Source organism: Sminthopsis crassicaudata, chromosome 3 (assembly GCF_048593235.1).
Source record: "Sminthopsis crassicaudata isolate SCR6 chromosome 3, ASM4859323v1, whole genome shotgun sequence".
Lineage (NCBI taxonomy): Eukaryota > Metazoa > Chordata > Mammalia > Dasyuromorphia > Dasyuridae > Sminthopsis > Sminthopsis crassicaudata.
The window spans coordinates 314,795,760-314,811,056 of NC_133619.1; positions in this window are offsets into that span (position 1 = coordinate 314,795,760).

The window sequence follows — 15,297 nt, forward strand, 5'->3', positions numbered from 1 at the left end:
CTTCTTGAAAGATGATGTAAAGAGCTTTTTCTTAAATCATGACTTTCAGGTAGATCAATAATTTTTAAATAATCTCTCTTGGATCTTTTTTCCATGTTGGTTGTTGTTTTTTTTTTTTTTTTCCCCAATGAGATATTCTACATTTTCTTTTTTTTTTTTTTCATTTTTTGTTTTGTTTGATTGTTCCTTGATTGTCATAATGTCATTACCTTCCATTTGCTCAATTCTAATTTTTAAGAAATTATTTTCCTCAGTGAGCTTTTGTACCTTTATTTCCATTTGGCCAGCTTTTTTTTTAAACATTCATTTCTCATTAGCTTTTTGTACATCCTTAGGCATCACTCTAATTTCTCTTCCAAATTTTCCCTCTACTTCTCTTACTTGATTTTCAAAATTCCATTCAAACTCTTCCATGGCCTGAGATCAATTTTTATTACCACATGAGGAGAATTGTCTACTATTCTCCTAAACTTTACTCTAGTCTGTAAATTATCTCAACCACTCTTTTCTGCCCTATAACTCTGAGAAGAGTTCCTAATCCACTCTGCTTGTAAATTCTAGTGTACTAGTGCATCTCCTCATCCTAGGATTGTGAGCCAGCTCTGTGAGCCATACCTGCATCCTGGATCTGAATATGGGCAAGTCAACAGATTTCTGCCTCAGTGCCAGTAGAAAGACCTCCTTGTAAATACCTGTTGAACCCCCTTTCCCTCTAATCTGTGGACTGCTTCCTCCAGAAGCTGCCACCTTTGCTGAAGCTGCCATCACTACCATTTCTACCACAGCCTTCAGTAGCTCCCAAGGTCTGCATCTAGTTGCTGGTTTCCCAAAGCCTCTCCTGCTAGTGAAACAAATGTTTCCCACTGACCTTTTAAGTTGTCTTGGTATCTTTGGGATGAGCAATCTGGACGCTAATGCTGTCATTGTTTCAGAGGTTCCAAGACCTGTTCCTTGTTTGCTAGGGATGGTCTGGGAAATAGACATTTCCTGTTGACCTTCTAAATTGTTTTTGGCAGAAAAATCATTCCACTCCATCTTTTAATGTGTTCTGACACTCTAAACTTTCTTTAGAGTCATTATTTATGTTTATTTGGAGGAGAACCTTTACTTTGCCATCTTGACTATTTCTATAAACATCTTTCTCATATTGTGGCACATATAACTAACAATACATTTCTAATGGAACATAAGGGAAGAGGACAGTGGGACTATCACTTTCTTATTGGGAAAATTATTTTACTTTTAATATAAACAAAGATTATGTTAGCTTCCCTCCTACCTTTTTTTGCCAGCCCGACTGATTTATATTAACCTTGGAGTTCACTAAAACTCTTGGATCTTTTTTTCAATGGATTTATTCAAGGCAATAGTATCTAAATTTTAATTGGGAAATATTTTCTGAAATGTTTATAACTATAATCTTTTCTGTGTAATTTGATATGTTTTGTCCAAGCTTATTGAAAAAGTCAATATTTTGAAATAGAATTGGTTTCAAATTGGGGTTAAAAAACATGAAAAATTTTAGATATTTTTAAATTTACAGAAAAAAAGGATTGACTAGTTTTTTCTTCATTTTTGTTTTTGGTAATGGAAAAGTATTTTGGGGAAAAAGTTTACAAAAATATGCTGGTAAATATGTAATGTTCTAATTGTGTTGTGATTATGGAATTAATTTACATTCAATTCAAGTCTTCTGAGCTCCAGTATTCAGTTTATTCCTAACTCATGATTCCAATTTAATTACTAAATGATAAATAGGACCTAGTGATGAACTTTTCTTAACAAATGACTTAGATGACTTTCATCCACAATATTCTGGAAAACTACCCAACTAAAGAATTTCTTTGTTATTCATGAAATTTGACTTGGATATTAGAAGGGAATTGTTTACTAAATGATGATTATATGGACAATGCAATTGTACACAAAAATCAAAGAGTAAGATAAAGGCTATGTGTACAGTAGACAATATGTTTATATTGTAGTCCATTATTTCAAACACTTTCTCTGTTCTACAAGAAAAATATATATGTGTAACTCAATATATCAATAACAAGCAGATGTTAATAAAATATATTTGTAAATATAGAGACATATATATTAAAACATATTAGATTTTTGAAAGAAAACAAAACATGTCAAAAGATAATTTATGTTAAAATGTACACAACTTAACACATGTTGCATAATGAATAACATCATTGGACATCAAAGTTTTGGAAAATATTTCTTTTTTCTTTGCTGATGAGATTTATTATTACCAAAATGCCATAAGGTTGAGGAACAACCGAATCATTAAAATTGCATTATAACTAAGAACTATGTTAATTTTCCTTAAGAAATGTTTCTTTAAAAGTATCTAGTCATAGAGATAGATTTGGAATAGAGGCAGGTGTGGGCTGTGGAGGTGGGATAGAGATTAAGAACCCAGGTAAAGCTAAGTCAAGGAGAAACCATGAATTTGAATTTAAGAATATATATAGCTAGAAGTATTGGTTAGAAAAGCAAAAAAAAAAAATGAATTCCCCATGCATGACAGAATTTATTGTTTTAGAAGTGTATCTCAGTAACCATCTAATCCAATATATGGTAATGTTGCTTGGCTTTTAATCTCTTTTGGGAACTTTTCTAAGAAGGCTAGCCTCTCAACTTCCTTCTATAGTCCTGTCTTAAAACCAGAAAGATTTATTCAGAGTTGGAATTTGGTCCTTAAGTATGCTTCATGTTGAGACATTGTCTTCTGCTATCCCCAGCCAGAAGCTATTGAGGAGTAGGGGAACTATCTTTCAGGCTTCTAGAACAATGTAGAATTGAAAGTTCATATTAGCTTTAGGTTCTATCCCTATGACCAAGAAATTTATGGGATTTAAATCACCTATGATTTGGACTTTCTGCTAGTGAGTTTTGTAGCTGGATTAGGAATTAATTTGTTTTAAAGGAACTTTTGGTTTTATTGAATATTTCTTATATTTGAAGCTTATTTTAATTTTTTTGAAGTATTTCTCAGAAGAACTTGATGGGAACTTTTCATGTCCCATCTTTGTTGAAAAGCTTGACATCTTTACAGGATTGACATTAGCTTAGTCATCTTTTTCAAATGTTTTATACTGTCTTTTCCTTTAACTCCATATTTTATTTTAATAAAATTCTTCTTTATAACAGCATCTCATGCTAGCAAATTTTTTTTCAGTGATATCCAGATTTCTAGAATTAATCTGGTAAGGATCAGTGACTAAAAGTAGTCAAGAATAGAAGTTCATCAGACAAGGCGATGATTTTTATGCTGGAAATTTTTTACAGAATAACAAAATAATAGACAAGGTCAAAGTTGAGGTCAAATCAATTATAAATTATAATTTTACATTTTTCCAATTAATTAAAACAGTACTCAATAACTAGCAATTATATGGCAATTTCAAGTTTTCAAAGCATCTTATTGATAATATTCCATGTAATGTTTACCACAATCTTTGAAAGCAGGTGCTGTTATTATTCCCTTTCTTTACTGATGAGAAAATGAAGTGAATAGAAATAAAGTTTCCAAGGTTGGATTTGAACTGATGAATTTCTGACTTCAGTTCTAGTGCTTTATAACTTTTTCCACCTAGACTAAATAGTAACATCTCATGCTTATACATAGGAGTTAAGGCATATATATTCTTCAAAAAAAATATGGATGAGGGAACATAAAAGCATTATTATTTCCATTTTAAAGATGAGGAAATGGGTGCCCAGAGAAATTATTTTTTTATTTAGAATTAAATTTGATTTTCTTCTAGTGCTAAGGACTCTTTCTATCACACTGACTACATATGGATGTGACAGATACTGAATGTGATGCAAGAAGAAAGAAGCAGTTGGATGAGCCTGTGGGTCATCAAAGCCAAACAAAGTCAGTTGCAGACTTACAATTAAATGACAATTTGCTAGACTCAGCATAAATCTAGTAGAGAATGTGCAAAAATCCATTTATGACAGACATGGGAGCATACTGGTAACATCACCTTCTGATTTGCAAAGGGACAGAGAGATCAAAAGCTGGGACCCATGCAACCCTTGCCAATCAACAAAAATAATTCAGTTATGATTATATGATTATAGAGAAATTTTATACAGATATTGAGATGTATTTTGGTACAATGGAAAGGATGCTAGAATTGGTGTCAGAGGTTCTGCATTTGAATGAAGTGTCAGACACTAACTCTGCCACCTTGGAAAAATCGCTTCTTTTATCTTCTGTAAAATAAGACTTTGTATTTCTAAAGTCATTTTCCAGTTATAAATATATGATTTTACTAATATAGTGTATCTTAAAATATAAAAATAATAAAAACTCAGCATAGTTCTCAATCTTACACTTTTTTGTGTATGACTCCCATAGCCTTAGAGATTTAGAGATCAATAGCTGTTTAGCAGACATTGGGGGGAGGGACACACACATTATTAGTAATGTTTATCAAATTTGGGACACATTTGTGTCATTAGTAGGTGATTCCGAGATTTAAGGGACATATAGCATTAGTAGCCATTTATCAAATTTGAGGAACACATGTCATTACCAAACCATACCACTCAAAACCTTACCTTATTTCAGAAAACAAAACAACTTATATAACTTATTTGAAAAATAGAAAAATTTTAAAAGAGTTACTTATCATGAATTAATATATTTATTCCCATTACATTTTGCCATCTGGAATGACAATAACCACTGAAACATTCTTTATAACAATTTCAAACATGTAATGTCAAACATGTAATGTCAGTTAGATTCAGGACAAACAATCCTTAAAGCATTAATATCATATTAAACGATTAGAATTTTTTTTAAATGGACCATAGGAGTATTACATTAGGAATTTTTTCAATTGTCTCATGGTTTCTCATGGCAAGTCTTCTGTAGACTCAAAATGCTACCCATTCTTTTCTATGGCATAAAATGCTCCTTTCTTTTATAATATATATATCCTCCTTTGCAGAGTCCAAGCCAGATATTTATTTACCTGTCCTCACTTTTTGCTTAAGCTAATTGTTGGGTATTGGGGGGTAGTAGTGGGGTTTGAGGCTTTGTTGTGTTTCAGTCAGATAAAAAGATCTTCTCCATAGTTGGAGCTACAATGAAGAAGAGAAACCAAGACACTGTCTGGGCTTTCTACAGTTTCCCTCTACAGAATCAAAACTAGATCAAGCCTTTGAGCACATTAGAATTAGAGAACATGCAGACTTTCCGAGTGTAATAATTCTCCAACTTAAGATATCTTGGAAGGACTTAAGGAAAAATCTGTCTGAATTAGGCAGGGGGAATGAGGTCCAATGAGACTTTGTAGCAAGGAGGCTTTGCACAAGCAATCTAGCAGGAGGTTCTTAGCCATTAGCATTGGCTATCTATCCAATAGAGAGGGCCAGGGATCAGCAGCCAGCTAGGAGATCACCAATTAGATCACCAATACAACTATAGAAGATAAACTGTGAGCCCTGAACCCCAGCATAACAGGTGGGGCTAGGCCAAGCCATCCCAGGGTAGGGGAAAAATCTGCAGTACTGTAGACCGTGGTGCAGAGGAAAGTCAATGAGAGACTCCTTCTCCCCTGCAAAAGAAAAATTAAAAAATAAGACAATCTCCCCTGTTCCCTAGTAGCAGTGCTCAGCTTTTAAAAATGAGCAAAAAAGCAAACAAGAGCACTGACCATTAAAAACCACTATGTGACAGGGAAGATCAGAGCACAAACCCAAAAAATAACAGAAATGGCAAAATGCATACATATATAGCCACAAAGGATAAATGAATTGGTCTCAAGTTCAAAACTTTTCTGGGAAAAACTCAAAAAGGATCTTAAAGAGACAAAGGAAATAACCAGGGAAAAGAAATGAGAGCTGTGAAGGAGAATTATGAAAGTTTTTTTTTTTTGGGGGGGGGGTGTTGGGGGAGAGGGAAGCCAGCTTGGAAACACAGACATTGACTGAAGAAAACAATTACTTAAAAATAAATTTGGTGAAATGAAAAAAATTCCACTGAACAAAATAACTTCTTTAAGACTACAACTGACCAAATTCAAAAGCAAATAAAAAAGTAGACAATTGGACAAATGGAAGAGAATGAGACATCAAGAATCAGATAAACACACATCACTAACAAAATCCAACAGCAAGAGATACAAAAATAAATTCCATTTAAAATAATTGTCACTAATATAAAATATTTGGGAATCCATTTGCCAAGGGAAAGCTAGGAACTATATGAGCAAAACTTCAAATCACTTTCCACACAAATAAAATCAGATCTAAACAATTGGAAAAATATTAAGTGCTCCTGGAGAGGTCGAGCGAATATGATAAAGATGACAATACTACCTAATCTAATCAATTTATTTAGTGCTATATGAATTCCCAAGAAACTGTTTTGCTAATCTAGAAAAAATAACAATAAAATTCATTTGGAAGAACAAAAGGTCAAGAATTTCAAGGGAATTAATGAAAAAATGCAAATGAAGGTAGCCTAGCTATACATGATCTAAAACTATATTATAAAGCAATAGTCACCAAAACCATTTGGCTAAGAAATAGAGTAGTTGGTCAGTGGAATAGGTTAGGTTTACAGGACAAAATAGTCAATAACTATAACAATCTACTGTTTGACAAACCCAAAGATGCCAACTTTTGGGATAAGAATTCATTATTTGACAAAAACTGCTGGGAAAACTGGAAATTAGCATGGCAGAAACTAGGCATGGACCTACACTTAACACTATACACCAAGATAAGATCAAAATGGATTCATGATCTAGGCATAAAGAATGAGATTATAAATAAATTAAAGATCAATTGAAACTGATTTGTATCCTCTCACATAATTGATCATCATGTAGTATTGTTATTGATCTCCTGGTTCTGCTCCTTTCACTCAGCATCAGTTCATGTAAGTCTTTCCAGGCCTTTTTGAAATCATCCTGTTGGTCATTTCTTACAGAAAAAATAATATTCCATAACATTCATATATCACAATTTATTCAGCCATTTTCCAATTGATGGGCATCCCTTCAATTTCCAGTTTCCAACCACTATGGAAAGGGCTGTCACAAACATTTTTGCACATACAGGTCTCTTTCCCTTCTTTGATATCTCTTTGGGATATAAGCCCAGTAGTAACACTGCTGGATCAAAAGGTATGCATAGTTTGATAACTTTTTGAGTATAGTTCCAAATTGCTCTCCAGAATGGCTAGATCCGTTCACAACTCCACCAACAATGCATCCGATCTTTTTTGTGCAAGAAGATAACTGTAGAAATATATATATATATATATATATATATATATATATATATATATATATATATACAAATATTGAATTTAATATATATTTTAACATATTTAACACATATGGGACTACCTGCCATCTAGGAGAAGGGATGGAAGGAAGGAGGGGAAAAGTTGAAACAGAAGTTTTTGCAATGGTCAGTGTTGAAAAATTACTCATGCATATATTTTGTATATAAAAAGCTATAAAAAAGAATCAGACAAAATTTTTAAAAATAAAAAAAATATAGAAGGAAATATAAGGTATCTCATTGGAAAAAAAAACTGACCTGAAAAATACATCCAAGAGAGACAATCTAAAAATTATTGGACTATTTGAACCCTGATCAAAAAAAAAAAAAAAAAAAAGAGCCTGAACAAGATTTTTCAAGAAATCATTAAGGAAAACTGCCCTGATATTCTGGAACCAGAGGGTAAAATAGTCATTGAAATAATCCATTGATCATCTCCTAAAAGAAACCCCCAAATGAAAACCCCTAAGAATATTGTAGCTAAATTCCAGAATTATTAGATCAAGGAGAAAATGCTTCATGCAGCTAGAAAAACAAAACAAAACAAAAACAACAACAAAAAAACAATTATTCAAATATTGTGGAAACACAATCAGGATTACTTAAGACCTAGAAGCTTCCATTATAAAAGATAGAAGCCCTTGAAATATTATATTCCAGAAGGCAAAAGAACCTGGACTACAACTGAGAATCAACCATCTAGCAATATGAAGCGTTGTCTTTCAGGGGCAAAGATGGATATTCAATAAAACAGGGGATTTCAATAATTTCTGATGAAAAGACCAAAGTTGAACAGAAAATTTTATCTTCAATTGTAAGACTCAAGCACAAAAAAAATTATGAGCAGGCTGATTTGAAAAAAAAATGCAGCTTAGAAAGACTTACATGAATTGATGCTGAGCAAATTGAGCAGAACCAAGAGAACATTGTACACAATAACAAGATTATGTGATGATCAATTCTGATGAGTTTGGCTCTTCTCAATATTGTGATGTTTCAGGGCAATTACAATAGAGTTGGGTTGAAAAAATGCCATCCACATGCAGAGAGAGAACTATGGAGACTGACTGTGAATCAAAACAAAGTCTTTTGAACTTTTTTTATTATTTTTTTCTTTTTGGTCTGATTTTTTTTTTACACAACATGACATATATAGAAATATGTTTGATTATTGTGTGTATATATATATATATATTATATATATGTGTGTGTGTATGTGTGTGTATATATAGTGTATATATATATATTTATATATGTTTATGTATATATATATATATATATATATATATATATATATATATATATATATATATATATATATATATATATATATGTATATAACCTATATCAGATTGCTGTCTTGGGGAGGAGGGAGATAAGGAAGGAGGGAGAAAAATTTGGAACTGTCTTACAATGTTGAATGTTGAAAACTATATTACATGCATGTGGAAAAGTAAAATACTATTAAAAAATTTAGAGGTTTTATCTCTTCTGTTTCTAATGGGGTATAAAAGAAAAACAAATAGGAATGTCCTCTTTTCATAGCAGGGATATGATAGATGGGAATCCTCACTGCCACATTGATGGTGTTTTGTATCATGATATATCTTTTTTTCTCATGACTATTATTGTTGGGTAAAGCTAAACATGGAACAACTGAGCAGGATGAAGCCATGCTGAATCTCAAGTGGCTGCAAGTGGGTGCTTCAATATGATATACAGGAATGGAAGTACAATGAGAGACTCACAAATCATTAGCAAATGAGTCTGAAAGGCATCTAGGCTGAAATCACAACACATAATCATCTCTTATAAAGAAAAAAAAAACTTAACTGATCCCATCATATCAGTTGTCCTGAGGGAACCTGGAATAATTTATCAGGTCTGTGACCCGAACTATATTCTGATTTCTTGCCCCAAGAGTTTCTAAAGAAATTTATTCGGAGTTGGGCCCACAACATTTTGACTATTTTAATGTTGTTTGTTCTTTGTTATCCAAATTAATCAGAGCCAATGTTACTATTTCAAATTCATCTACTAGAGTGTAGTGATTTCCATTAGATCTCTTATTCAATTGACATCATAATCCTAATGGATCGCCTAAGTTTATTAAATTGAATCCTAAGCATTTCATTAAATCTTTCTATCACCTCATTGTTTGGGAGTTATATAGTAGTTAACAGTCCACATAATGTCTTAGGCTACATTCAAGGTCTTAATCTATGGTAAATATGATCCTTGATCACTTTCAATCATTATAATTTGTCCACAATAGCCTATTAATGGATTTGGGGGTTCTATAATAGTCAGCTTTGGCTAATGTACCAAGACACACAAGACCTAATACTCTATACATATAATAATGTTTATTAAATTTATCAATAATTGAACACATGTAATTTACTTGCCAGACCTATTCCCAAAGTCCAATTTGGACTAATATATCATGGTTATTGCATCAAATGATCTAATTTTTTGGAAAATGGAACAGAACAATATAGTATATTATATTACTATTTCCCCTCTCCTTAGGCCCATTTTGTCTTCTGCCTAAAATTTGGTAGGTTGAATGTTCACATATTCAATTTTACCATGTATTCAATCTGATTTCCTTGTAGTTTGAGCTAAAATGTGGCCAATTTTAGTATTTACATTCAAATTATATTTCCTCTTATTTCTTTCCTCATATTTCACTGTTATTTACAGTACAACCAACATTTATCTATTTAGTTGAACATATGGCTAATCTATTAGTGACACATCAAGAGTCAGTACAAATCACAACATTTTTTAGGTTTTCCCTCGTGATTTTTATGACAAATGATAACACCTTGATTCATCATACTTGGCTAACTTTCAAATCTCCCCTTCTAGTATTTTCTCTCTAGTTGATAATTTCAGGATAGACAATGATGTATATGATTAGTAGAGGACTCCCATCTGTGAACCATGCGTTGTTCTTCTAGTTCTTGGCTGATTAGAGACCACCTGACAAGGGGTTTGATGTTTTACCTGTATCCTTCTTGGCAGCTTAGTTGGTGTTTCAATATTATGGGACACCATCTTTTCATGATGGTGGCTGGTATGTGTTTCTTTATCAAGATTATGTCTGATATATGTCACTTCTATTTGAGCATTGGCTTAGTGGTGGAAGTTTATATGTATTAGGGATGATTTTGGCTCATGTTAATATAGGATTCGGTAGTCAGTGACCTGCTTTGGGTCAAGTCCTCTGTTTCCATAATTGCAATATATATTGACAGAACCACCTTTTCCTTGTAGTATATTTAATCTAAGGATCATTTGGATTTTTGATCCAAAATCCTACTGGCTTATGTCTTTTCATTATCCCTTAGTAACTTGGTCAATAATGAAACTTCATAAAGTCTGGTTCTTGTCTGATTGAGTCTGAAAGAAGAATTAGAGCAAATCAGCACTAGAATGTCACTTAGGCTCTTTCACTGCTCTATTGCATAGTATTATTTCAGATTCCTTATAAAGATTTTTCAATTTTCTCATACTCTATGTCTTGGTAATAATGTTGTTGCCTACAGAAAGCATTTAATTAGTTTCTGCACTTCTTTTTATATCCTTTAGGTTTAAGAAAAAGTTTTTTTTTTTCTTTGTCACTGGTTGAAGAACTGAAAGTTTCTTTAAGATCTAAATCAGAAGTAGAAATTTAACTGATAGTTCTTTTTGTCCTTTTTGTTCAGTCCGTTAGTAATTCTAACTCTGACTTCTATTACCTTCTGCTTGTCATGCCTCCTAATTATAATATCATTTGTGTAACACTGAATAAGGTAAGTCCCTGTATCAATTTTAGCATAAAACTGGATTCTTATCATATCCTTGTGGAAATCTACAGAAATTTTACTGTGCTCTCTGACATATAAAAGCAATTTATTCCTGACTTCCTTTGGACACTGGGATTGTAAAGAATATACCCTTTAAATCAATAACTAAAAACAAAAACCCTTTAATTTGAGCAAGCATTTGTAGAATATTAGGGGAAGCTACATTTTACAAGTTCAGTTTCAGCTTTGGTTTTCTTATAATGCCTTTTCAATCTTCATTTTTTTTCTAGTCTTTTTTAATAGACAAACTGGAAAATTATAGGAACTAATTATTTTCTTAATTATTCTTTTCTCTTCCAAATCATTCAATGTTGTCACATTTTTTATTACTTTCTTTGATTCTATACTGAGGGATACTTACAATGTATTTTGAGGCAGGCAAGACCAACAAAACCCCTTAAGATATATTCTATCAAAAATCAAAAATTAAATTTTGATTTCCTCTTAACAGGGCAAAGGTTTATTCAACACATAGATTCCAATTATTGCTTCTCCTGAACTTGAGATAGTAAATACTCTATAGATCTCCTTAGACAATTTTCAATTGTCTATAGTCTTACTTGGGTTTTCAGAATCTCTGAAATGAGTTATTCAATTTTTGTTGTTGTTGTATTTGTTGATTAGGTCATGCTTTGCCATGTTCAATTTGTATCTTAGTTTATATAGTTTGTAATTTCCTTTCCTCTCTTCTCTTTTTAAAATTTTTCTTGAACTTTCTACAATACTTTCCCTAAATTCTCAATTGATTTTTTTTTTGTTTTGTTTTGTTTTGTTTTTGTTTTGGTACATGTTGAGGATTCCAGTGGCTGTCAAAGATCAAGACTTTGGTCTTGTTTGGTTGAAAAGTCACTATTACTTTATTCCTAATATTGAAGAATCCAATTTTAGCTTCTTTTCACTTCTATGGGAAATTTTATGTACTTTGAATTGCTTTTTAAATTTTATTTTTATTTTCAATTCCATAGAATTTCAAAGAAAACTATCTTTCAATTATTTTGTACTGACTCTGATCAACTCAGGCTGATTGGTGAAAATTCTAGAATGGCAATGTTCTTCAAATAGTCATTCTATAGTCTATTTTCTTTTATTTACACTGCCCCTTTCTCAATCTCATCCTTCTCTGTTTCTAAATCATGAATCAGTCCATCTTCAAGAATAGTTTTCTCTTATTCTTTTTAATATGTCTTTTTCAGATTAGCAAGATGTCCTTAATTAATCATATCAAATTCATTACAAAGTTTTACTTTGCCCAAACCAGATCTAAAATTTCAGGATTTATAGTTTTTCAATATGTTAAATTAAATGCTTCCAATTTGGTTTCTTACTTTAGAACTTAAAATTCAGGATCTCTTTTCATTCTTTTTTTGGCCATTTTGTCTTCTGCTTAAATAATTTAATTCTACTAAATCTTTCTTTTTTTAATTTTATTTATAATTTTTGACAGTATATATGCATGAGTATTTTTATAGCATTATCCCTTGTATTCATTTTTCCAAATTATCCCCTCCCTCTCTCTACTCCGTCCCCTAGATGACAGGCAATCCCATACATTTTACATGTGTTACAATATAACCTAGATACAATATATGTGTGTAAATACCATTTTCTTGTTGCATATTAAGTATTAGATTCCGAAGGTATAAGTAACCTGGGTAGATTGACAGTAGTGCTAACAATTTACATTCACTTCCCAGTGTTCCTTCTCTGGGTGTAGTTGTTTCTGTCCATCGTTGATCAACTGGAAGTGAGTTGGATCTTCTTTATGTTGAAGATATCCACTTCCATCAGAATACATCTTCATACAACATTGAAGTGTACAGCGATCTTCTGGTTCTGCTCATTTCACTCAGCATCAGTTGATATAAGTCTCTCCAAGCCTTTCTGTATTCCTCCTGCTGGTCATTTCTTACAGAGCAATAATATTACATAACCTTCATATACCATAATTTACCCAACCATTCTCCAATTGATGGACATCCATTCATCTTCCAGTTTCTAGCCACTACGAAAAGAGCTGCCCCAAACATTTTGGCACATACAGGTCCCTTTCCCCTTTTCAGTATTTCTTTGGGATATAAGTCCAATAGCAGCAATACTAGATCAAAGGGTATGCACAGTTTGATAACTTTTGGGGCATAGTTCCAAATTGCTCTCCAGAATGGCTGGATTCTTTCACAACTCCACCAACAATGTATTAGTGTCCCAGTTTTCCCACATCCCCTCCAACACTCATCATTATTTGTTACTGTCATCTTAGCCAATCTGACAGGTGTGTAGTGGTATCTCAGAGTTGTCTTAATTTGACACGTGTTCTACTAAAGCTTTCAAAGAGCACCATAGTGAACAGGTAAAACACTTTCTTTAAATGGAATTTTGGCTTTTTCAAAATTATTATCAATATTATATTAACAAAATTATTATAAATATTATATTAACAAGGTTTTCTTTCCAAGCTAGAGAGAAGGGTTAATAGATTGCCTTGGATGGTTCTCAAATTCCAAATATGACTCTAGAACTTTAAACTGCTAAATTGCTTATTTTTCTTTCTCATTTTCCCTTTCCCTTTTAGAGTTACTCGAGACAAAATATTTAACCTGGCTTTGATTTTGTTTAAGGACCGGCATTCTGTAGTTGGTGAAATCATCTTCCTCTATTGCTAAAATAAAAAAAAAAAATCATTTCCATGAGAAGGGAACACACACACACACACACACACACACACACACACACATATAGTGAGGTAGGAGAGGGAGGAAAAAGGGGAGGGGATTAGGAAAGGAAGGTGGAAGGAAGAGAGAGAGAGAGGGAGAAAGCATAAGTATATGCATATGTATATCACTCAAGTCATAGTCTCCTCATAATTCAGAAATACCCATTAGATTAAACTTTTCAGATTTTATGTATCACTCTTTTCACCTTTTTTTTCTTTTGGTTGATAAGACCATAATAATAATAAAAAAAGAGAGCTAAATTTGCCATAACACAAAATACTGACAATGCTGAAAGCATATTCTCTATAATACATTAACAATCAAACACTGCTCTTTCACTCCTAAATATTCAGGACAGTAGCTCTTTTAATATCGTTCTAAATAGTCTTTTCAGGGGCCACTACTGGCCTGTTGTATCCGTGTTGCCAAGTGTAAGGCAAGGTATATGCATAAAATCAATATGTGCTTATAGGACTAATGGTTCACTAGTAATTTATGCTCATCAATAGCATGCAATCAAACTTCATTCACTATTCAATAATTGAAACATTAAGCCATCCAAGAACAAACTACCAACTTGATTTTTTAAAGTCCTGATACATGTGTCAGGTACTTAGTTGTATTTATAACAAGTTTTTACTCTTTTAGCTAGAGGCTGTATATGTTCTTAGGTGACACTCTGGCAAGTCTCTCTATGAGAATGCAATGTTCTCAGGGCATAGGGTGCTCACATTTCCAAATATGAAGAACTCAGGAGTCTGTCCTAGTCAAGATCCTTAAGTAGGTCTCTGATGATTATTAGTCTTAGTTTACAGGTTATATATAAATTCAAATGGGTAATTGCTTACTTAAGCTTCTGACGAAAGGAAACTTCATCTTTGTATCACCAATAGCAAAGGTTTATCAGATATTTTTTAGGTAATTACTTCCAAAATCATGGGACTCCTCCTCTTGGTCTTAACCTCTTTCTCTGTTTTTATCTGTTTCTTTGGTTTTTGTCCCTATTTCTCTGTGTCTCTGTTTTTGTAATTATTTGTTTAGTGTCTTTTTTCCTCTTTTTTCTTTTCCCAACCTGATTCCATCACCAGCCTTTGAGAAAGCATTTGACAAATCCACTTTATCCAACTCCTCAGTTTATCCAACAAGTATCATCTATTTTTATCTCTGTCAAATTTATGAGTTTGAGATGGAAACTCAAAGATATTTTTCTATTATTTATTTGGAACTTTTTTTTTTCAAACAACTATTGATAGCCTGGATTTTGTCTTTCAAAGATTTCCTGTTTATATGCTTTGAGTAATTTTTTTATTGAGGAATCATTCCTATTCTTATAAATTTGAATCTGTTCTTCCTTATATATGAGATCTTTATGGAGAGATTTGCTACAAAGATGTATTTCCAGGTAC